The following is a 26,616-nucleotide window of genomic DNA, read 5'->3' on the forward strand; positions in this document are numbered from 1 at the left end:
TAAAAGGAAAGAAAAATTATATAAGTTATCCAATTAATAGACTTTTCTGATTTTGCTCACGTTTCGAATAGCCAAAAGATGCAGTAGAGGGGCAGGATTCGTTTGGTCTCAATATAATTGAGTACTGTTTGGCTCCAATAACCCGGTCCACGTACAAATCCAACTATTACTACGAACCAGAAAATTTTGATGTCTATCAATTTAACCACTTAAAATAAATTTTTGTAATTTTAAGAAATTTAGAGAAGAAGTAGAATAAAAATCTATGTCCTAAAACTAGAATGGCGAGAAATAAGAAAGAGCGCGTCGGAAAAGGTCGAAAAAGAAAAGGGTTGAAAAATAAAAGGCGTCGAAAAATAAGAAAGAAAAAGAGTGACTTATGAAACTTTAAAACACTCGACTAACCCAACCTTATTACTATCACTAACTTAAAATTAAAATTGCAAATTGAAATTACTAATTGGAGTGATAATTGATACATAGGTAAAAGGCGTCGAAAAATAAAAATAAGAAAGTAGCGCGTCTAAACTTAAAAAGGAACTAAAAACTAAGAATTAAAAAGTTGCGTTTAAAAATATTAAAGCTTACAAGAAAAACTATATCCCAAATGACAATTACTTAAAAAGGAACTAAAACTTAAAAAGGCGTCGCAAAATTCTAAAGCACCTAAATCTTAGTCTAAAGAAAAAGCACTTAAAGGATTTTACGGCAAAGCCTAAAAATTTAGAAGTAAAAATAACTATGGCAAAAACTATATCTTAAAAGTAAATACGAGCGAAAAATACAAATTATTAAGCTAAAACAAATAAAAAGGGACAAAATATAAAAATATACTAAAAGTTGTAAAAATTACAATTTTTATAAAAATATTATTTTTATATTATTTATTTTATAAAACTACTAATTTTAAAATTTGATTAAACTAATTTAAACTAAATAAAACAAAATAATAAAATTAAAACTAAATATTATAATAATAATACCCTAATTAGGGTTTAAAATTAATAATAATAATAATTATCCCGTAATTAATACGAAATTAGGGCTGACTGTGGCCTGTCTGGGCGGCTCCGCGAGTCGCGGTAAACCCAGTTCAAAACCCCCGCAAGTCGCGGAGTTTGCAGGTCCAAAAGAGGTGCAGGTCAAATTCGACGGGTTTCGGTTTTATTATTTTTATTATATTTTCTGTTTAAATATTTATATAAAATATTTATAAAAACTAAATAAACCTTATATTTTAAAAAAAATATAAGATACTTTATAATTTTATAAAAATCTTAAAAATAGATTTATATATATATATATATATATTTTTTTTAGTTTCTTTTTTTTTCGGTTTTTTTTATGTTTTAAATAAAAACAAAATATTTAAATAAGACTTATATTTTTATAAAATAAAAATAAAGAAACTTTATAAAACTTAAATATTTAACAAACTCTTAAAAATATTTATATTTTTGTTTTTCTTTTTATATATTCGAATATTTAAAACGTATTTTTACAAAAACTTATTTTTATAAAAGTAAACTAAAAATAAAAATCTTTTTTTTTTATATTAGCGTTGCGCTTCCGGCTTTTAAGCTAGATTGGTCCCCGGCAGCGGCGCCAAAAATACTTGATAGTTAAAGCTAAGGGGTATAAAATACTATTAAATTTTACAAGGAAATACTATTAAATACGATACAATTTTACACAAGATATTTATTTATTTATAGAATGAATATGCCTAAACCTTGCTACAACACTTATAGAAAGTGTACCTAGTCTTACAGTAGTGTAGTTTTTAGTAAGTCCGGTTCGTTCCACAGGGAAAAATCTTTAAACAAAGCTTAACGCTATATTAGTTTTATTTTATAAAAATACAAATATATATAAGTAATATTATTATAATAAAAAGAGGGTTTTTACCGTTTAATGACCGGTTTGTCGATTTTAAAACTTTAGTCACAGTTAAAACCTAATGTAAAATATTAAAAATAAATACAATACTTAATTTAAAGCGTAAAGTAAATAACGATAATGAAATTGCGATAAATAAAAGTGCGATAAAATAAAATTACGATAATTAAAAAGTACGATAATTAAAAGCGCAATTAAATACAATAACAATAAATAAAAGTGCGATAATTAGAAGTGCAATTAAATATAAAATAAAGGAAATTAAATATGAAATAAAATAATTATGCTTATTTAAACTTCCGTAATCATGATGTTTGACGTGTTGATTTTAGTTTATTCCCATGGGTTAATTGTTCTTTGTCCTGGATTATTTAATATGTCCATACGGATTTGTCCATAATAGTCCATCAGTCATAAATATAAAGAGCGAAAGCCTTCGTCAAATTATTCTTATTCCCGAAGTCAAATATTCCAACTAATTGGGGATTCGAATTGTAACAAGGTTTTAATACTTTGTTTAATGAATACACCAGGTTATCGAGTGCGTGTAAACCAAGGTTTTACTACTTTGTTAACAATTACACCAATTACCATTGAATGTAATTCACCCCTGTTTCAACAAGTCTATTAACTATTAATCCAGTTCCGTGTCCGGTAAAATGAATAATTATTGGTATTTATAGATATCCCGCCCACCGTACCCAGTCAAGCGTATGTGGTTATATATAAATACGTCAAATTATAAGTTTGTATATTAAATTAACAAGGTATTGTTTAGTTAATATAAAACCCATTAATAGCACATAGTCTAATTTCCAAAAGTGTCATTCTTTTATCCAAACCCCAATTATGGTACAAAGCCCAATTACCCAATTTTAGTAATTAGCCCAACATCATGATTACTTCGGATTAAATAAGCATAATAATAACTTAGCTACGAGACATTAAATTAAAAAGGTTGAACATAACTTACAATGATTAAAAATAGCGTAGCGTTACACGGACAGAATTTCGACTTACACCCTTACAACATTCGCTAACATACCCTTATTATTAGAATTAAAATTAAAATATTAATATATATATATATATATATATATATATATATATATATATATATATATATATATATATATATATATATATATATATATATATATATATATATATATATATATTACGTATATAGATAGAGAGGATGGATATATGATATCTTTTTACGATCAAAATGCGTTGGCTTTTATAGGGATTTTTGTCCAGGGTCTCTCCGCAACTCGCGGCACTTTTCTTCTTCAAACTCCGCGAGTCGCGGAGTTTGTTTTTACAGCTCACACAAGTTTGGATCTTCTTTGCCGACGGTTTATTATATAAATATAATATATATAATTTATATAATCAATTATATATTATATTATATTTATATACATAGTTAACTTGTAATTTTTAGTCCATTGCGTCGAGTGTTGAGAGGTGACTCTGGTCCCGGTTCCGGTTTTTCGAACGTCCTTGCGTACAATTTAATATCTTGTACTTTGCGTTTTGAATCTTGTACTCTTGTGTAACGTCCTCCCAATAGGGTCTGGAAGGAACGTCACTATTATCAAAACATACCAACATATTATAATAAACGAGAACAATACTAAATGATGAATTTAACCTTAATGAGTACGCAGCAGAAAATGAAATGTCGTTACAATGACAGGAATAACAATATCGTAAATGTTCACATGCAGAAGTAATAAATGCGATATCTCTTGATCCTATGTCCAAGTAGCATCACATAAGCAGTAAGTATAAGAGCTTGAATCAAACAGCACCTGAGACAAAACATGCTAAAGTGTCAACCAAAAAGGTTGAGTGAAGTTCATAGGTTTAACAAAAAGTTTGTCGTTGTTTTAGACCACAAGATTTAGTTTGTAAAGTTGATCTCCCGCAGGATCAAAAAGTTATGCCAATGCGTGATATTTAGACTAAACGTTCAAGTTTGCCCCATGACAAGTTGTGTCTGTCCTTGTCGGTTTAATTTCATTACTAAGTAATACAATGACTTGGTCAAATGTATCGGGGACGTTACTCCCGATAGGCCTACCCCCAATAATTAAGCATGCCGCAACAATTAAAAATATCACTGTAGGGACTTAGTCAGACATAGCCAGGTATAGCATAGTTTAACAGTTTGGTACTTGTGTCTAAAGTGTAAAAAGTAAAAACAGCATGTGTCTCACCCCAAGTAAAAGTAAGTAAGTTTGCTAGCAATTAAAGAGGGGCTATGAATTCACCTTAGTAAGTAGAGAGAGAGAGTTATTCCTCGGAATAAAGAGTTGAACGAGTGAGCAGGAAAGTCAACCTATTGACATTTAAGAGTAGTTAAGTGTTTTGCCCATGTTTAAGTTTAAGTATGTGTTTAAGTATATTTTGTTTTACTAAGTTTCTATTCCTAGTAAGTCACTATTTTTTATAAAGTTTCCATTTTTAGAAAGTTTCTTATTTTACTAAGTTTCTATGACTAGAGAGTTTCTACTTTTATCAGTGTTTTCCATTTTAGGATACTTGCCGTATTAGATAAGCTTCCAATCACCCCTTTCCCTTCGAATGGCTAATTTAGATCTAGGGGCTTGAGCCATAGGACCCTTTAAATCGGAAATCCAAACCCTCTGCCTAGAATCTCATAGAAACCATTCGTCAAGAAAGTTCGAAGATCTATACATCTCTAATACATATCCCAAAATGTTTTTATGTTACAATATAAGTAGTAGGTTATAGGTGCTAGTAATAGTAATAGTGTATACATGTTATTTATTTTATTTTTAATTGCATATAATTTATAACATTATTTACATATTTAAGAAAAAATAATAACCGAAGTAAAAAGTAAAAAGTAAAAAGTAAAAAGTAAAAAATTAAAAAGTAAGAAAAAAATACTTACTAGTAGTAATTCTTCAAAGAGAGAATGAGAGAAATTTTGGTGTGAGTTTGAATGAGAAATGAGGGGTATTTATACTTGAAAAAATTAGGTAAAAAGAATAAAATAATTAAAAGAAAAAGAAATATTTAATTCTTAATGGGATTTTAAAATTAAAAAGTATTAAATGTTAGGTCATAGGATAATGCACATAATAAAATAATAAAAGTAGTTTTTCCATTAAAATTTTTAATTAAAAAGTAATTTATTTATTTATTTATTTATTTATTTATTTTAAGGATTTTTTATGTAAATAAACAAATTTATTTAATGTTTTTCCAAGAATATTTGTCAATAATATTTTATTTTATTTTTATTTTATTTTTTTATTTAATTAATAAATACAAATTTTGCATAAAAATAATAAATAATTCGGTATTTTGTATTTTTAATAATAATTATGATTTTAATTATTAAACTATAGCTTTAGTAAGTTTGTAAATATTATTACATTTATATATAATTGGATTTATTATATAGTTAAATATATAATACATTAACTAAATAATAAAAGTGATACAAAGTTTATATACTTAGTTAAATTATGTCAAATTATATAAATTAATAATATATTATTTATTTAAGCGTACATTGTTGACTAAAAATTACTATTCAGTCAATATTTAATTGTATATGACAACCCTTAATACATATAGTCAGACATATAACCCTAGGGTTAATTCAGAAATTTAGAAGTCGAAAAGTGAGGGTTGTTACAGTACCTCCCCGTTAATAAAAACTTCGTCCCGAAGTTTTAGGTGGACTTCTCGGATGCATCAGCGGTTGAGAAGAGATGGGGGTATTTCTGTTTCATTTGGTCTTCACGTTCCCAGGTATGTTCGGGGCCTTGCGTGTTTTCCAAAGGATAGAATATTGTTTTGTTTCAAGCGTTTAAGTCATACAAACCATAATCTCTATAGGTTCTTCTACGAAGTGCATTTTATCATTAATGCAGAGATCATTCAAAATGATGATGTTATGCAAGTCATTTTAGTAAATTGGATACATGAATTGTGTTATGAATAATATTGAGCTCATTTAAAACTTTGAGCGTTTATGCTGCAATATTAGGCAGACAAAACAGAGAGGAGTTCATGAAAATCATAGTCATGAAATTTGATAGAGATCGTCATTCTTTATAACAAGAATGATGAATTAGAGTTTTATCGACATTAAATAATATGGATAAAGTAATTCGATTATAGAAAGAGTATAAACGAAGCTATTGTAAAAGAGTAAATGAGAAAATTAAATGTTCGCCTTAACTTTTGACGTAGTTACGATTGATTTCCGGATTTCAAGGAATTAAAGAAATCTTCGAAATCTTTATAAGATTTGATTTTCCGGAAATTAGGATTTTCTTTAATTAAATGCGGTGAATTGCCTCGATTGCTGTGTCTGGAATTTTTGCTATAAATTAGCTTCTTCCGTTTCATTATCTTCACCACTTATATACTTTCTTTCTCAATTCATACTTCCAAAAGTTTTGTTAATATGCTCAATCCAGTTCTTGTCTTTGACATTATATTGGTTATCGCCACAATCATCCTTCTTTTCCAACTCCCACCACAGGAGTCTGTTTACTTCTACTATGCTCTAGGATTTATTGTGTTTTTAGTTCTCCTGTGTCTTTATATTGCTATACGCATTGATATACACGGTTTGTAATTTCAGTGTTGTTATCGGGATTTATATTTTCCCTTATATGTCGAAGCTTCATGCTTTTGTAAAGCAAGTAACGGTCCAGAATTCGTAGGTATGAAGTTTCGAATGATCATGATATTCAAAGCAGAAGGAAAGGTAATAGCACGATTTGATTTTTCATATTACCAGAATATCCGGAAAAGACCGAATTATCAAGAAAAATATTTTCTTGATATGTTTAGAGTTTAAATAGATAAGAGTCGTGTAACATGGCAAATGATGATTATAAAGTCTATGAATCATCATCTTCCATTAAAAATTTAGCATGACTTACTGTAATATAATCACGTTGGCCTGACGTCATTATATTATACTAACTCATGCTTCAATTCCCAACACTACTTCAAATCATTCATAATTTAAACTTGAACTTTACAGAATATAGAAACTAAAACAGTTTCCTTTATGATGTGATAAAGATATCGCAAAGAGATAATTAATTACTGACAAGAATCATTATAAAGATATCTTCAGAAATATAGAGGATATTTTAACGAAAGATACAGTGATATCTCAGAATTTCTAAGTTCCAATGACGAGGAAAATTCTTTTGTTTCCTCTGCATTTAATGCTACCATATCTGAATCATTGGTTATCAATCCGAGATGGTTTCAAGAAATTTTATTTTTTAGATGATTAAACGCTGATTGTAATCGTCAACGGATCTACTGGTTAACGAATAGGCGTTGTTGATGATAATTTCGGTGGTTTGATGTGATAATTCATCATAGAATACGAATGAATATAATTCATGAATGTAGTGATCTTTAGGAAGATAACACCTGCTAAAGCTTTACTTGAATTCTGGTATGTTAATTTCAGAATGTGTAATTAAATTTGTATGAAAATGATTGTGTATCACAGTGAAGGCAGTGAGTATAATTAATGATTTATGAATCGAAATTGAAGAATGTACAGTGTATTTATGTGAGATGCAAATATTTCTCGGGTGTTACCTACCCGTTAAAATATTTTCACAATTAACAGTTTTTACAATCTTTATGAAGATATACATTCATATATGTATTCTTCAGATATAATCATGGATTTAATGAGTTAATATATATTAAACTCATTTGATTTGCGGTTTGGAACGAGAGTAAATAATCTCCAAAATCTTAGAGATTTCATAATTGTTGCGAAATATTTCGCTAATGAAGTTATGAATCAATACATTCATCGTTATACTTGATTTATTATGAAATGGAGTTTATTGTGCTGAAGCAGTGATTAACAATTGTTAAGTCATTAGCGAAGGGTGTACATCATAGCATATTAGTGATATGAGTTAACCAAGTAGTAGATACTAGTTGAGATTCTCACGTAATTGCTTAGTACGACAAGATTTATTATTGTTCTAAATCATATATATATATATAAGGTATACATATATAATTCTTCACGAAGAATGAGTCAATACATCTTAACTCTTTATTGCTAATATTCCTTGGTATCTATGGGGCGTATCATGTTGATGTTTGAGGTACTGAGTGTGTTGTTAAGGCGGGGGATGCGAATGTTGTTGTTGATGAAGCTGATGCTGTTAGCGGTGATGTTGATGGTACTGGTGGTGATGCTGGTTTTGCTGCTGGTGCTGCTGCTGGTGTTCGTAGGTTTCGCACCAGATTTTCCAGAGCCACTACTCGAGCGCGAAGCTCGTTGACTTCTTCTATTATTCCGGGATGATTGGTGGTTGGAACAAGGGGGTGAATAAGATCTAGAATCTTCAATATTATATATTCGTAACGGGATACCCTGGAAAGAAGAGAGAAAATGGTGTTTCGGACTGGTTCGCCGGTAAGCGCTTCAGGTTCTTCGCCAAGAGGTGAATTCGGTTGGTGGAAGGGATCACCTTCTTCTTGTCTGCATTGATTGAGTCGGCTACGAACCTATCCCCAATTCATCCAGAATAGATGATGGCTGATTGGTTCGTTTGTTCCGGTTACGCTGCCGTGGGAGCTTGAAGAGTTTGAGAAATTCATATTATATGTTGGGAATAGGGTTTGATATGAAATGGGTATTGAATATCGAATGATATATTCGTCTCCTTGAATACGTATTTATAGCAAAAAGATTTCCGTAATTTACGGAGGAAATTTAGGACAAGTGGTAGACAAAGTTTATAGACATGATAATATATGATAAGATATGATGTGTCATCCATTTATGTAATAATGGTGGTATGACGTGTTGAGATTTGTAACCAGATATTGATTAAAGAATTTCAATTCGTATACTGTGATAACCCAATAATAGTTTCCAGTTCGCAAACCGATGCATAAAGGCATAAGATACGTGAGTGTTTGAAGTAGTAGCAGGAGCTTGTGGACGAACCGTTATCTTCAATAACATATAGAAGTTTGATAAACTTGATAGGTCATAAGTTTGAAAAAAAAAATTAAGTGGAATAAAGATGAATATGATATAAACGAAACACTTTATTTTATTAAGAACAAGGCTTTAAACAAGCCTTCTTATTACACGATTCGGGGATAGAAATAGTTTAAGGCCTAGCCTTTGCATAGATAAAAAATAACTAGGAAATATTAAGATTGAAGTAGTCTTCATATTTCTTCTTCTCGTCCTCAACCTCCTTCATAAACTTCTCAAACTTGTCGTTCTTCTCCTTTTGTTCCTTATAAAGATACTCAATGTTATCATAAAGATTGGAAACATCATTGTTGATTACATGGTACTTGTGGTCCCTCATAGAAAGTTGATTATTCACGCGGTTTTCCTCCATCTTCAATCTAAAGTCAACATCTTCTCTTAGGTTGGAGAGATATTGCTTCCCCCATCGGGCATTTCTATCACCTTCATACTTCCCCAACTTTATCTCTTTCTTTAGTTAAGCATTTTCCTCCATGAGCTTCTTGATCGCTAGGTCTTTTTCCTTCATTTAAAAATCGATCCTTGTAATATGGCGAATTAGGTCATCAGTAGTTTTTCGCAGATTCATGAGCTCGTACTTGGCATCAACTTCATCGTAGAAAGGAGATCGGGATCTTTTCTTTGACGGCCCAGTTTCTTCAAGACATTTCCTCTTGTCTTTATTCCTCGGGGTTGGATAGTATTCAGGAGACCCATGTAACTTTAAAGTAGTATTTGGGCTATAATTTGTTGAGGGAGGACCACCAAAGCCATAAGGTGGACTTTGGACTAGTCTTTCTGTGGAAGACCTTTCAGTATCTTTTTCGGTTGGCTTGAAAAGATTCATTTTGGTCGTTTGATGATAATTAGACATCCTAACATTAGGAAGGATATTTTGATTAGAATCTTTAAGTCAAGTTTATTAAAGCATAATCGTTAAGATTATGGGGCAATTCTAAGTGCTTTAATTCTAAAGCAGGAAAGGTTATAGTTTCCTAGATTGCTAAGGCACCCTAGCTAACAATTAAGGCACACATAAAAATGCAATCCTGGTTCTCTATAACAGCCTGGTTATGCTCTGATACCAATCTGTAACGTCCTCCCAATAGGGTCTGGAAGGAACGTCACTATTATCAAAACATACCAACATATTATAATAAACGAGAACAATACTAAATGTTGAATTTAACCTTAATGAGTACGCAGCAGAAAATGAAATGTCGTTATAATGACAGGAATAACAATATCGTAAATGTTCACATGCAGAAGTAATAAATGCGATATCTCTTGATCCTATGTCCAAGTAGCATCACATAAGTAGTAAGTATAAGAGCTTGAATCAAACAGCACCTGATACAAAACATGCTAAAGTGTCAACCAAAAAGGTTGAGTGAAGTTCATAGGTTTAACAAAAAGTTTGTCGTTGTTTTAGACCACAAGATTTAGTTTGTAAAGTTGATCACCCGCAGGATCAAAAAGTTATGCCAATGCGTGATATTTAGACTAAACGTTCAAGTTTGCCCCATGACAAGTTGTGTCTGTCCTTGTCGGTTTAATTTCATTACTAAGTAATACAATGACTTGGTCAAATGTATCGGGGACGTTACTCCCGATAGGCCTACCCCCAATAATTAAGCATGCCGCAGCAATTAAAAATATCACTGTAGGGACTTAGTCGGACATAGCCGGGTATAGCATAGTTTAACAGTTTGGTACTTGTGTCTAAAGTGTAAAAAGTAAAAACAGCATGTGTCTCACCCCAAGTAAAAGTAAGTAAGTTTGCTAGCAATTAAAGAGGGGCTATGAATTCACCTTAGTAAGTAGAGAGAGAGAGAGTTATTCCTCGGAATAAAGAGTTGAACGAGTGAGCAGGAAAGTCAACCAATTGACATTTAAGAGTAGTTAAGTGTTTTGCCCATGTTTAAGTTTAAGTATGTGTTTAAGTATAGTTTGTTTTACTAAGTTTCTATTCCTAGTAAGTTACTATTTTTATAAAGTTTCCATTTTTAGAAAGTTTCTTATTTTACTAAGTTTCTATGACTAGAGAGTTTCTACTTTTATCAGTTGTGACGACCCCGTCAAAACACTTAACGGATCCGTCAGTTGGTCCCATAGCTTGATCGAACTTAAATGAATTAAATAAACAAAGTTGCATTCTTTTATTTCAAAATGTTGCCCAAAAGGAAACAAACCCAATTAAGCAGTTTAAAATCAACCAACCATAGTAATGAACCAATAGTTGACACAAAACATTGCCAACAAACCCACAATTTAAATTATCCAAAATAGAATGCAAACTTAAGTTTCATAAATAGTTTCATAAAATCTGCCCAAATGCATGCAGACTCTTCTAACGACAGCGGAAGCATCAAATAACTCAAGTACCTGTGAAAACATGCAAGTAAACTGTCAACACAAAGGTTGAGTGAATTATAGGTTTAAATAAATAAGTAAACTTTAGACCACAAGATTTAAAAATGTTAGAAAACATTAAACATTATTCCATTATCAATGAGCCACCTGGTAACCACTTAACCCTTTATTTACCCTTGCCAAACACAATAAAAATATACACTTGGACATTGTATCTACAACAAATTACGAAGTACTAAACATTCCGATTATAAATTGCTAGCGCGACTAGCTCGAAATGGGGTTGTCAAACCCGATAGATCTATCCGTAGGATTCGCGTTCACCGGTAGAAACCAATGATTACAGTTACCAGACTAGGGAATATTTTTGTCCAACTCACAATGAATAATTAAATTTAACTGTTACTTGTGTCTAACCGTAAATAAAAATCTGCATGTAATCACATCCCAAAAATATACTTTGAAAAGTATGTAAAAACGGGACTATAACTCACCTTAAATAGCAACTGAAGAAATCTCACAAACAAGCGAACAGCAAGTAAAGTAAAGTGATCAAGAAAGATCACAACGCCAACCTATAAATAAAGCAGGTCAAAATAAATAACTAACTTAGGCCAAGTCTTAGTATGATAGCTATTGTACATGTTGCAAGTAGGCATAGAACATTACTCAGCAAGCATCGGTTTGATTGGAACAGCATAAGGACACACACTTTCTATTTTTAGAAAGTTTCTATTTTTAGCAGGTTTCCATTTTTGGAAAGTTTTCTATTTTAGGAAAGTTTCTATTTTTGAAAAGTTTCTATTTTTGGAAAGTTTCTATTTTTGGAAAGTTTCTATTTTTGGAAAGTTTCCAAATTTAGAAAGTTCTATTTTTAGAAAGTTTTGAAGTTAGGAAAGTTTCCTTATTTAGAAAGTCAACAGAAGTCAACTGAAAGTCAAAGTCAACCGAAAGTCAACTCAAAAGTCAACCGTGGTCAAACATAGTCAACATTAATTTTTAAAGTGTAAGTTATAATAATAACATAGGTTATAATGTTATTTAAAGTCAAAAGTGTATAATAATGTCTTAACATAAGTTTAATTAAATAAAATGAATTATTAAAGTTAATATAAGTTGAAATGTTATAATTAGTATAACATAAGTATTTAATTAATTAATTAAATATCAATCATAATATAAATATTATTAATTTATAATAAATTTTAAATCATATCATAAGTATTATTAATTAATAATGAATTATTAATCATATCATAAGTTTCTAATTAAAATTATTAAATCATAAGTATTTAATAATTAAATCATAATTAAATAATAATTAAGTCTTATAATAATTAAATAATTATTTAATATTTATTATAAGTCTTTTTAATAATTTCTCAAAAACAAATTTAATACTTATCATAAGTATTTTCCTTAAATAATAAAAGTATTATTAATCATAAGTCTAATTAAAATGTTAATTAAATTATAATTAATAATTAAATGATATAATAAATATTTATATCATAAGTTTTAAATAATAATAATTACTTCTTTTATCATAAGTAATTAATTAATAATGAAATCCATAAATTTTACCATAAGTTTAGTCATTAACCATAAGTTTTAAGTTTAAAAGTTCGTCGGGTCGTATCTTGAGCCCCGGGTGTCGGTTTCGGGCAAGCCACATATGCAACTTCACCTACTCAAACCACCCGACACAATTATGAACTCAAGAACACTCCAAGAACAGTCCCTAGGTCGTGGATATCAGCCATGACAACATTTGGGAAATCAATTTACTCAAAACAGTAATTCGGGCACAACGGGTGAACCGTGGCTCGGATTTAGGTGACCCGAACATAAAAATTCGTCTCACCATCAGTCCTAACCAAATGACACACCCTAAAGACACCAAGGATGGTCACAAAGTCGGACCCAACCTTGTTCATGCCAAGAACACCTTTCAATCTTTAGCAAAAACCAAATTAAGCATAACTAGGGCTCCGGGAATCGAAACGACATGAATCCGGAGTCTAAAATTAATGTCTTGATGAGAGGAACTCATTTATGTACTTTATTTTAACATTCATATCAGTTACAAAGTCAGAATATACGAATCAAACTGCTGTCCAAAATTTACAAACCGAAAACATGTACAAACGAGTAATTCTACGCATTCAAACAACATTACAACAACTTATACACATCATACTAATAATATAACATATAAAATTAGTAATATATATGAAAAATCAAAAAGCTAGGGTTAGGGTTTATACCCAAATCGAGAATCAAAGTATATGATCGCGTAGAGAACGAAGAGAGGAACACGATTATGTGAACGATTTAATGATCCAAGTAATATATTGTTGATGGATGATGATGAATGGTGTTGGTGGTGGCGTCGCCCAAGGAAGAAGGAAAGAGGGAGGAGAGCAAAATTAATTTAGGTTTTTGATAAATTGGAAAGTGATAAGATGAAATCTCAAAAAAAAAAGAAAACAAGGAGAAGTAACCCCCTCCCCCCCTTGGCTTCGGCCGAATTTGCATGGGGGTGGGCCCCATGGGTCCAATTTTGTTAAAAGTTAATTTCCTTGTTGCCCGAAATCCCGAACGAAGCCCGAAACGCGAAAACACGCTTACGCGATTAAAAATCCGGAAAGATAACAAACGCGCGACGAAAAATAAATATAAATACACGTAGTAATAATATGATCATAAAATATCATATTTAAAATATTTAGGATTTAAAAATCCCGAAAGCTCGACCGTTGGTTTAAAAACCGAAAAGATTCGCCGGATGGAAATCCGCGAGACGTAGAAACGTATAAATTAAAATATGAATACATATATTCACATAACACATAATAATTATTATATATATATATTATTACAAAAATAATAATATAGGTCATAGAAATGACGTGGCACACTAACAGTTAACGGTCGTTAAATAATTAACGGAAAAAGATAACGGAAAAAGTAGGGTCGTGACAGTACCTCCCCGTTACGGAAATTTCGTCCCGAAATTTAAGCAGGCGCAGGGGTTGTCTCGGCATCTGAGAACAAATGCGGATACTTCTGCTTCATTTGGTCTTCACGCTCCCAAGTGAACTCGGGACCGCGTCTAGCGTTCCATCGGACCCGAACAATAGGAATTCTGCTCTGTTTAAGAGTCTTAACCTCTCGGTCCATGATCTCAACTGGCTCCTCAATAAAATGAAATTGCTTGTCAACTTGAAGTTCCTCCAAAGGAATATTCTGATCAAATTCAGCCAAACACTTCTTTAAGTTCGAAATATGGAAAACATCGTGAACATCACTGAGTTCTTGTGGCAACTTCAAACGATAAGCCACCGGTCCAACTCTTTCAATGATCTCAAACGGTCCCACGAAACGAGGACTTAACTTCCCTCTTTTACCAAAACGAATAACACCCTTCCAAGGCGAAACCTTTAACATAACACGATCACCAACTTGTAATTCAACATCTTTCCTTCCTTTGTCGGCATAACTCTTTTGCCGACTTCTAGCAGTTCTCAACCTTTCTTTAATTTGCACAATCTTCTCAGTAGTCTCGTGAATAATCTCTGGACCTGTAAGTTGAGCATCCCCAACCTCATTCCAACAAATAGGAGATCTACATTTCCTACCGTACAAAGCTTCAAACGGTGCGGCTTTAATACTTGCGTGATAACTGTTGTTATAAGAAAACTCAGCTAACGGCAAATACTTATCCCACCCATTCCCAAAATCAATCACACAAGCTCGCAACATATCTTCTAATGTCTGAATGGTCCTCTCACTTTGACCATCCGTTTGAGGATGATAAGCGGTGCTCATATCCAATCTAGTGCCCAAGGCTTCTTGCAACGATTGCCAAAATCTCGATACAAATCGACTATCTCTGTCGGAAATTATAGAAACGGGAACACCATGCCTCTAAACAATCTCTTTCAAATAAAAACGGGTGAGTTTCTCCATGGAATCGGTTTCCCTAATCGGCAAAAAGTGAGCCGACTTAGTGAGTCGATCTACAATCACCCAAATCGCATCATAACCACCCGAAACTCTTGGTAACTTAGTGATAAAATCCATAGTGATACCTTCCCACTTCCACTCAGGAATTTCTGGTTGTACCAACAATCCGGACGGTTTTTGATGTTCAGCTTTGACCTTAGAACAGGTCAAACACTTAGCCACATACGTAGCCACATCACCTTTCAAATTATGCCACCAATACAACTCCTTAAGATCCTGATACATCTTTCCTGAACCAGGATGAATAGAGTATCTAGACTTATGAGCCTCATCTAAAATCAACTGTCGAAGACCTCCAAACTTCGGAACCCAAAGACGTCCCGCAAAGTACCTAGTACCATCAGCTCGAACTCCAAACTTCTTAGCTACCTTGGCTACATTCTCTTTCATGAAATTCTCCTCCTTTAAGGCTTCTTGTTGTGCCTCAAGAATCTGCCTAACGAGGTTTGATCTAACTGTCATATTCAAAGCTCTAACCCTTCGAGGTTCAGCCCTTTCTTTACGACTCAAAGCATCAGCCACAACATTGGCTTTACCCGGATGATACAAAAGGTCACAATCATAATCATTCAACGTCTCAATCCATCTTCGTTGTCTCATGTTCAAATGTTTTTGATCGAGAATATGTTGAAGACTCTTATGATCGGTGTACACAGTACTCTTAACACCTAAAAGATAGTGTCTCCAAATCTTCAGTGCAAAAATAACAGCTCCCAACTCTAAATCATGAGTTGTATAGTTCTGTTCGTGAACCTTCAACTGACGTGACGCATACGCAATAACCTTCTTTCGTTGCATCAAAACGCAACCATAGCCTTGTCGTGATGCATCGCAATAAACAACAAAATCATCATTACCCTCCGGTAGAGACAATATCGGAGCGGTAGTCAGTTTCTTCTTCAAAATCTGAAAAGCATTCTCCTGTTCATCCTTCCACTCATACTTTTTCCCTTTATGCGTTAAAGCAGTCAGAGGTTTCGCTATACGAGAGAAATCCTGGATGAACCTTCTATAGTAACCTGCCAATCCTAAGAACTGACGAATTTGAGTAGGAGTTTTCGGGGTTTCCCACTTTTCAATCGCCTCAATTTTAGCAGGATCAACTTGTATTCCTTGTTTGCTAACAATGTGACCAAGGAACTGAACTTCTCTTAACCAAAAAGCACACTTAGAGAACTTAGTGTACAACTCTTCTTTCTTTAACAAATCAAGCACTAACCTCAAATGTTCTTCGTGCTCTTCATCACTCTTAGAATAGATAAGGATGTCGTCGATGAAAACTATAACGAACTTGTCCAGATAGGGTCTACACACACGGTTCATGAGGTCCATGAACACAGCAGGTGCATTTGTCAATCCGAACGGCATAACAAGAAATTCAAAGTGACCGTAACGGGTGCGAAAAGCAGTTTTTGAAATATCAGATTCTTTAACACGCAACTGATGATAGCCAGAACGAAGATCAATTTTTGAATAAACAGAAGAACCCTGAAGCTGATCGAACAGATCATCAATTCTCGGAAGAGGATAACGATTTTTAACAGTGAGCTTATTCAGTTCACGATAATCAATGCATAAACGAAAAGAACCATCCTTCTTCTTAACAAACAGAACAGGAGCTCCCCAAGGGGACGAACTAGGACGAATAAAACCTTTGTCTAATAACTCACGGAGTTGACTTGACAATTCTTGAAGTTCAGAAGGCGCAAGACGATATGGAGCACGTGCTACAGGAGCAGCGCCGGGAACAAGATCAATCTGAAATTCTACCGCGCGTTGCGGCGGAAGGCCAGGTAAGTCATCGGGAAACACCTCGGGAAAATCCCTAACAATATGAACGTCATCAACGTTCTTTACTTCCTTACTAGGATCAACAACATGAGCAAGGATAGCATGACAGCCTTTGCGGAGATGTTTACGAACTTTCATACAGCTAATAAGGTTTAACTGTGTGCATTTCTTATCTCCAAAGATCATCAGTGGCTCTCCAATCACATCAGTAATACGAATAGCCTTATCATAACACACGATCTCAGCACGGTTTGCAGACAACCAATCCATACCAATAACAATATCAAAACTACCAAGTTCAATCGGTATTAAATCTATCTCGAAATCCCTACCACCCAGATTAATGTTACACTTACGATGTACAGTCTTAGCAGTAAGTTCCTTACCATTAGCTACTTCAACAACATAAGTATTGTCTAAGAGAGTTAACGGCGTTTTGATTCTCTGACTTAATTTACTCGACACGAAACTTAAATCAGCCCCTGAATCAAATAACACATAAACTGATAAATCATTGACTGAGAACATACCAGTAACAAGCTTAGGATCTTCCTCCGCATCCTTAGCATTAATGTTGAACGCTCGGCCGCGTGCAGTCTCTGCAGTCTTCTTGTTGGGACAAGCATCTCGGAAATGCCCCGGCTTCCCACACTCATAACAAACCCTTGGATTACCTCCATTATTCGATTTCCCATTACCGTTACCGTTACCACCTCTATTACCAACATTATTATTATTACCACCAGTCGCGGGAGTAGCAGACCCCGGCAAAAGCACTGTACAATCTTTAGCAATGTGCCCTTGCTTAGAGCACCTCTTACAAGTAACTGTGCAGTAACCATCATGAGCTTTATAGCAACGAGGACACACACGCTGATTTCTGTTATTAGCACCTGAGGTATCCTGTTTCTTCTGCTGATTTTGGTTTTGATTGCGGTTGTTATCCCACTTTCGTTTCCCATTATCAGCCTTCTTGACAACCTCCTCACTACTTTCAACAACTGTAGTCTTGCTTCTTCTCAACACCTTGTCATTAAGTTTGTGGGCCATAGACATAGCTGCCTCAATAGTCTGGGTTCACTGGACTCAACCCCGTGTTCAATCTTCTCGGACAAACCATCAATGTAAGCCTCAATTTTGCGGTCCTCATCCGCATAAACCCTAGGACACAGCAAAGTTAACTCGAAAAACCTTCGCTCATAGGCATCTAACTCGGTGCCATGCATTTTCAAATTCTTGAGCTCAACCTCTAGCTTCTTAAGCTCACCCCGAGGTCTATAGCGGGTGATCAATCTTTCCTTAAAATCATTCCAGGCCAAACCATAAGCTACATCGCTTCCCAAACTACTAACCAGATTGTTCCACCATGTCAAGGCACTATCCTTGAGAGTGCAACTAGCGAAACTAACTTTATCCTCTTCACGGACCCGACTGACCCTGAAAATAGATTCGATTTTCTCGAACCAACGAGTAAGCCCTATTGGTCCTTCCGTACCACTGAATTCTTGGGGTCGACCAGCCATAAAAGTTTTGTGGGAGCATCCCACCTGGTTGTTGTTCACATTGGCGTTAACATTAGCATTTGCTGCCATAGCAGCAGCAATTCCTTCATTGATCAGGCGTTGCATACGCGCTTCAGTGGACTCTCTTGGAGGCATGATCTTCAAAATAGAATAACACATCCGTTAGTACCAAGAATAATACTAGTGTCATAAAGGAATAGATCAAAACACGAAAAGACTAACCATTAAGATATTAGTCAACTAACACTATGAGTAATAACATGACAGTTATGATTGTTATAGAAATAACCATCACATGCATACATATTTTATGATAACATCATACAACATACATAGCACCTAACATACATGAACATATATTACGCATAATATAACATGCCAAGAGCCACAACATCAGAAATAAAACATGATAATGATAATAGATGTCATAAAAATAACCATCCATACATAATGAAAAATATATCCCATAACAAAATCTTAATAAAATCCTCGGCAAAACGCCGTACATAACCCAAAATGTATGTATAAAAAGGACATTAAGTCTGATGAAATAGATAATCAATATGAATAATCACATCACATTCGCTTAGAGCGGGTGTGATAAGCTGGTCCAGCATGAGTCTCAGCAGGATCCTCATACTTACGCAACTTCCCTTTCACAACATCCAACTCTTCCTTCAACACACGAACAGTGCTCTCGAGAGCCTCGAACTTAGCATTAACTTCTCGATCACGCTTGCGGTTCGCATCCTCAACCCTATGCTTGAAAGTGATAAAGTTACCCATGTCGGCACGGATCTCGTCCATAACTTCATTATGTGGCAAGGTGCGCAAACAGTCACTAAGGGCGTTAATACGTGTCACCTCATTATAAGCCCGGTTCATATGAGTAATGGTAGAAAAATAGTAATGAACAGGATCATCGATCTCTGGTTGATTAGCACGACGTCTAGCAGGAGACGGTGGAGCAGGAGCAGCAACAGAGTTATCGCTCGAAGTCGACATCTGCAAACAGCAAAACCACAAACCACATACCAAAAAGATATAAAAACTAATAATATAACTTATACGAAATGAAATGCATATTAATGCTATAGCAAAAAGGTCGGGCTGTAGACTAGACTCTAATGCACCCCAATAACCACGGGTTGACCACATTAAGACCGCCTAGTTCCCTACAACCAGAGCTCTGATACCACATGTGACGACCCCGTCAAAACACTTAACGGATCCGTCAGTTGGTCCCATAGCTTGATCGAACTTAAATGAATTAAATAAACAAAGTTGCATTCTTTTATTTCAAAATGTTGCCCAAAAGGAAACAAACCCAATTAAGCAGTTTAAAATCAACCAACTATAGTAATGAACCAATAGTTGACACAAAACATTGCCAACAAACCCACAATTTAAATTATCCAAAATAGAATGCAAACTTAAGTTTCATAAATAGTTTCATAAAATCTGCCCAAATGCATGCAGACTCTTCTAACGACAGCGGAAGCATCAAATAACTCAAGTACCTGTGAAAACATGCAAGTAAACTGTCAACACAAAGGTTGAGTGAATTATAGGTTTAAATAAATAAGTAAACTTTAGACCACAAGATTTAAAAATGTTAGAAAACATTAAACATTATTCCATTATCAATGAGCCACCTGGTAACCACTTAACCCTTTATTTACCCTTGCCAAACACAATAAAAATATACACTTGGACAGTGTATCTACAACAAATTACGAAGTACTAAACATTCCGATTATAAATTGCTAGCGCGACTAGCTCGAAATGGGGTTGTCAAACCCGATAGATCTATCCGTAGGATTCGCGTTCACCGGTAGAAACCAATGATTACAGTTACCAGACTAGGGAATATTTTTGTCCAACTCACAATGAATAATTAAATTTAACTGTTACTTGTGTCTAACCGTAAATAAAAATCTGCATGTAATCACATCCCAAAAATATACTTTGAAAAGTATGTAAAAACGGGACTATAACTCACCTTAAATAGCAACTGAAAAAATCTCACAAACAAGCGAACAGCAAGTAAAGTAAAGTGATCAAGAAAGATCACAACGCCGACCTATAAATAAAGCAGGTCAAAATAAATAACTAACTTAGGCCAAGTCTTAGTATGATAGCTATTGTACATGTTGCAAGTAGGCATAGAACATTACTCAGCAAGCATCGATTTGATTGGAACAGCATAAGGACACACACTTTCTATTTTTAGAAAGTTTCTATTTTTAGCAGGTTTCCATTTTTGGAAAGTTTTCTATTTTAGGAAAGTTTCTATTTTTGGAAAGTTTCTATTTTTGGAAAGTTTCTATTTTTGGAAAGTTTCTATTTTTGGAAAGTTTCTATTTTTGGAAAGTTTCCAAATTTAGAAAGTTCTATTTTTAGAAAGTTTTGAAGTTAGGAAAGTTTCCTTATTTAGAAAGTCAACAGAAGTCAACTGAAAGTCAAAGTCAACCGAAAGTCAACTCAAAAGTCAACCTTGGTCAAACATAGTCAACATTAATTTTAAAAGTGTAAGTTATAATAATAACATAGGTTATAATGTTATTTAAAGTCAAAAGTGTATAATAATGTCTTAACATAAGTTTAATTAAATAAAATGAATTATTAAAGTTAATATAAGTTGAAATGTTATAATTAGTATAACATAAGTATTTAATTAATTAATTAAATATCAATCATAATATAAATATTATTAATTTATAATAAATTTTAAATCATATCATAAGTATTATTAATTAATAATGAATTATTAATCATATCATAAGTTTCTAATTAAAATTATTAAATCATAAGTATTTAATAATTAAATCATAATTAAATAATAATTAAGTCTTATAATAATTAAATAATTATTTAATATTTATTATAAGTCTTTTAATAATTTCTCAAAAACAAATTTAATACTTATCATAAGTATTTTCCTTAAATAATAAAAGTATTATTAATCATAAGTCTAATTAAAATGTTAATTAAATTATAATTAATAATTAAATGATATAATAAATATTTATATCATAAGTTTTAAATAATAATAATTACTTCTTTTATCATAAGTAATTAATTAATAATGAAATCCATAAATTTTACCATAAGTTTAGTCATTAACCATAAGTTTTAAGTTTAAAAGTTCGTCGGGTCGTATCTTGAGCCCCGGGTGTCGGTTTCGGGCAAGCCACATATGCAACTTCACCTACTCAAACCACCCGACACAATTATGAACTCAAGAACACTCCAAGAACAGTCCCTAGGTCGTGGATATCAGCCATGACAACATTTGGGAAATCAATTTACTCAAAACAGTAATTCGGGCACAACGGGTGAACCGTGGCTCGGATTTAGGTGACCCGAACATAAAAATTCGTCTCACCATCAGTCCTAACCAAATGACACACCCTAAAGACACCAAGGATGGTCACAAATTCGGACCCAACCTTGTTCATGCCAAGAACACCTTTCAATCTTTAGCAAAAACCAAATTAAGCATAACTAGGGCTCCGGGAATCGAAACGACATGAATCCGGAGTCTAAAATTAATGTCTTGATGAGAGGAACTCATTTATGTACTTTATTTTAACATTCATATCAGTTACAAAGTCAGAATATACGAATCAAACTGCTGTCCAAAATTTACAAACCGAAAACATGTACAAACGAGTAATTCTACGCATTCAAACAACATTACAACAACTTATACACATCATACTAATAATATAACATATAAAATTAGTAATATATATGAAAAATCAAAAAGCTAGGGTTAGGGTTTATACCCAAATCGAGAATCAAAGTATATGATCGCGTAGAGAACGAAGAGAGGAACACGATTATGTGAACGATTTAATGATCCAAGTAATATATTGTTGATGGATGATGATGAATGGTGTTGGTGGTGGCGTCGCCCAAGGAAGAAGGAAAGAGGGAGGAGAGCAAAATTAATTTAGGTTTTTGATAAATTGGAAAGTGATAAGATGAAATCTCAAAAAAAAAGAAAACAAGGAGAAGTAACCCCCTCCCCCCCCTGGCTTCGGCCGAATTTGCATGGGGGTGGGCCCCATGGGTCCAATTTTGTTAAAAGTTAATTTCCTTGTTGCCCGAAATCCCGAACGAAGCCCGAAACGCGAAAACACGCTTACGCGATTAAAAATCCGGAAAGATAACAAACGCGCGACGAAAAATAAATATAAATACACCTAGTAATAATATGATCATAAAATATCATATTTAAAATATTTAGGATTTAAAAATCCCGAAAGCTCGACCGTTGGTTTAAAAACCGAAAAGATTCGCCGGATGGAAATCCGCGAGACGTAGAAACGTATAAATTAAAATATGAATACATATATTCACATAACACATAATAATTATTATATATATATATATTATTACAAAAATAATAATATAGGTCATAGAAATGACGTGGCACACTAACAGTTAACGGTCGTTAAATAATTAACGGAAAAAGATAACGGAAAAAGTAGGGTCGTGACATCAGTGTTTTCCATTTTAGGATACTTGCCGTATTAGATAAGCTTTCAATCACCCCTTTCCCTTCGAATGGCTAATTTAGATCTAGGGGCTTGAGCCATAGGACCCTTTAAATCAGAAATCCAAACCCTCTGCCTAGAATCTCATAGAAACCATTCGTCAAGAAAGTTCGAAGATCTATACATCTCTAATACATATCCCAAAATGTTTTTATGTTACAATATAAGTAGTAGGTTATAGGTGCTAGTAATAGTAATAGTGTATACATGTTATTTATTTTATTTTTAATTGCATATAATTTTTAACATTATTTACATATTTCGGTAAAAATAATAACCAAAGTAAAAAGTAAAAGTAAAAAGTAAAAAGTAAAAAGTAAAAAAATAAAAAGTAAGAAAAGAATACTTACTAGTAGTAATTCTTCAAAGAGAGAATGAGAGAAATTTTGGTGTGAGTTTGAATGAGAAATGAGGGGTATTTATACTTGAAAAAATTAGGTAAAAAGAATAAAATAATTAAAAGAAAAAGAAATATTTAATTCTTAATGGGATTTTAAAATTAAAAAGTATTAAATGTTAGGTCATAGGATAATGCACAAAATAACATAATAAAAGTAGTTTTTCCATTAAAATTTTTAATTAAAAAGTAATTTATTTATTTATTTATTTATTTTAAGGATTTTTTTTATGTAAATAAACAAATTTATTTAATGTTTTTCCAAGAATATTTGTCAATAATATTTTATTTTATTTTTATTTTATTTTTTTTATTTAATTAATAAATACAAATTTTGCATAAAAATAATAAATAATTCGGTATTTTGTATTTTTAATAATAATTATGATTTTAATTATTATACTATAGCTTTAGTAAGTTTGTAAATATTATTACATTTATATATAATTGGATTTATTATATAGTTAAATATATAATACATTAACTAAATAATAAAAGTGATACAAAGTTTATATACTTAGTTAAATTATGTCAAATTATATAAATTAATAATATATTATTTATTTAAGCGTACATTGTTGACTAAAAATTACTATTCGGTCAATATTTAATTGTATATAACAACCTTTAATACATATAGTCAGACATATAACCCTAGGATTAATTCAGAAATTTAGAAGTCGAAAAGTGAGGGTTGTTACATCTTGTAATTTCGAGATGTTTCTTATCAATAATTGGCACCTCTTTGATTGTATTTTGTACTTTTGAGCTTTTTGGTCGTTTGCGTCTTCAATTCGTCGAATCTATCTTTTGTCTTCACCTTTTATTATTTAAACGAATATCACTTGTAAATAGAACAATTGCAACTAAAAGCTTGTCTTTCTTGAGGAATAAGCTATGAAATATATGTTCGTTTTTAGCATTATCAGAAGCAATCTTGGAAACGTCTTGGATAAACCGACGATAATAACCGGCCAATCCGAGAAAACTTCGAATTTCCGTAGGCGTAGTCGATCGTCCCCAACTCTTCACCGTCTCAATCTTTCCCGGATCTACTTGAATACCATCCTTGTTCACAATATGACCAAGGAATTGAACTTCCCTTAGCCAAAATTCACATTTGGAGAACTTTACGTACAACTTCTCCTTTCGTCACGTCTTCAATACATCCCGCAAATGATGTTCATGTTCCTTCATACTCTTAGAATAAACAAGTATGTCGTCAATGAATACAATTACCGACTTGTCCAACATAGGTTGACATACTCTTTTCATAAGGTCCATGAATGCCGCCGGTGCATTCGTAAGACCAAAAGGCATAACTACAAACTCAAAATGCCCATAACGTGTTCGAAACGCCATTTTCTCGATATCTTCCTCACGGACCCGCATTTGGTGATAGCCGGACCGTAGGTCGATTTTAGAGAAATACGTTGCACCTTGGAGTTGGTCAAACAAATTGTCAATCCGTGGCAATGGATAATGATTCTTGATCGTCACTTTATTTAACTCCCGATAATCGATGCACATCCGCATACTACCATCCTTCTTCTTTACGAATAAAACCGGAGTACGCCACGGCGAAGCACTCGGTCGAATGAAACCCTTCTCAAGTAACTCTTGGGTTTGATTTAACAACTCTTGCATTTCCATTGGCGCTAAACAATAAGGAGTTTTAGCAATGGGAGTAGCTCCCTGAACCAACTTAATGCGAAATTCAACTTGTCTTTCCGCCGGAACACCCGGTAACTCGTCCGAAAAAACATCTTCGAATTCACTAACCACCTAAATTTCACGAATGGGTGGTGGCTCATCACGAGTATCAACAACATGGGCAAGAAAAGCCATGCCACCACTAACAAGGAAACGATGTGCCCGTGCAAAAGTGCATATCGGCACAAGTCTTCTACGCTTATCACTGTGAATAATTAACTCTCCCCCACTTGGGGTCTTCACATGAATAAATTTTTCATTTCATGCAATATCGGCTCTATGATGATCGAGCCAATCCATACCAACAACGATATCGAAATCCCCCAAATTCATCGGGATAAGATCAATCTTAAAGTTTTCGGCACCAAAAACGACATCACAGTTTTTACACACATCAACCACTAACACCGTCTTGCCGTCCACTATTTCGAATTCTACCAGACGACTTAACTTAGCTAACGGTCTATTAAGTCTAGGCACAAATTTTGGAGACACAAACGACAAATTTGCACCGCTATCAAATAGAATCCTTGCCGGATTTGAGTTAACCATAAAAGTACCTGAGATAACTTCGTTGGATTGCTTGGCCTTATCATTGGTCATCAAGTAATTGAGACCCCTAGCCATACCCACCACTCTCTCCAACTTCTTCACATGATCATTTTTCAAATCGGGACATTCCGGCCGCTTGTGCCCCTCTTTACCACAATTATAACAAGTAAGCTTGGTCGACGCCTTGGTACAATCACGGGCTATGTGCCCTCTTTGATTACAATTATAACATGTGGGTTCGAAACCCCCGGAAGCACCCTTCTTCACACTATTAACGCTTTCGGAGCCTTTCTTGTTCTTTTTATTTGAAAAGTTCGAATAACTCGAACCTTCAAACTTTCTCTTTGAAAAAGTGAAATCGCTTTTTCTTGGAACCTCCGGCTCAAAACCCCTCGCCAATTCGTATAAATCTTCAAAAGACTTAGCCATTCCCCGGCTAATCTTACCCTTCAACTCATCACTTAAAGTACGGTTGAAATCTAGCATCAACTTGTGATCATCACCAACATACTCCGGACAAAAACGAGTCTTTGCCAAGAAGGTAGACTTGAGAGTAACCAAGTCCATTGAACCTTGTCGCAAATTGTGCAACTCGTCCCGGATTTTATCAAGATCGGAAGAAGTTCGGTATTCTTGGAAAAATTCCTTCTCAAACTCCTCCCATGTCAAGCTCATGCATTGCTCTTCACCATATAATTTGATTTTATCGTCCCACCATAACTTGCCCTCTTCGCGCAA

This window comes from Rutidosis leptorrhynchoides, chromosome 3, assembly GCF_046630445.1.
Source record: "Rutidosis leptorrhynchoides isolate AG116_Rl617_1_P2 chromosome 3, CSIRO_AGI_Rlap_v1, whole genome shotgun sequence".
In the NCBI taxonomy this organism is placed as follows: Eukaryota; Viridiplantae; Streptophyta; class Magnoliopsida; order Asterales; family Asteraceae; genus Rutidosis; species Rutidosis leptorrhynchoides.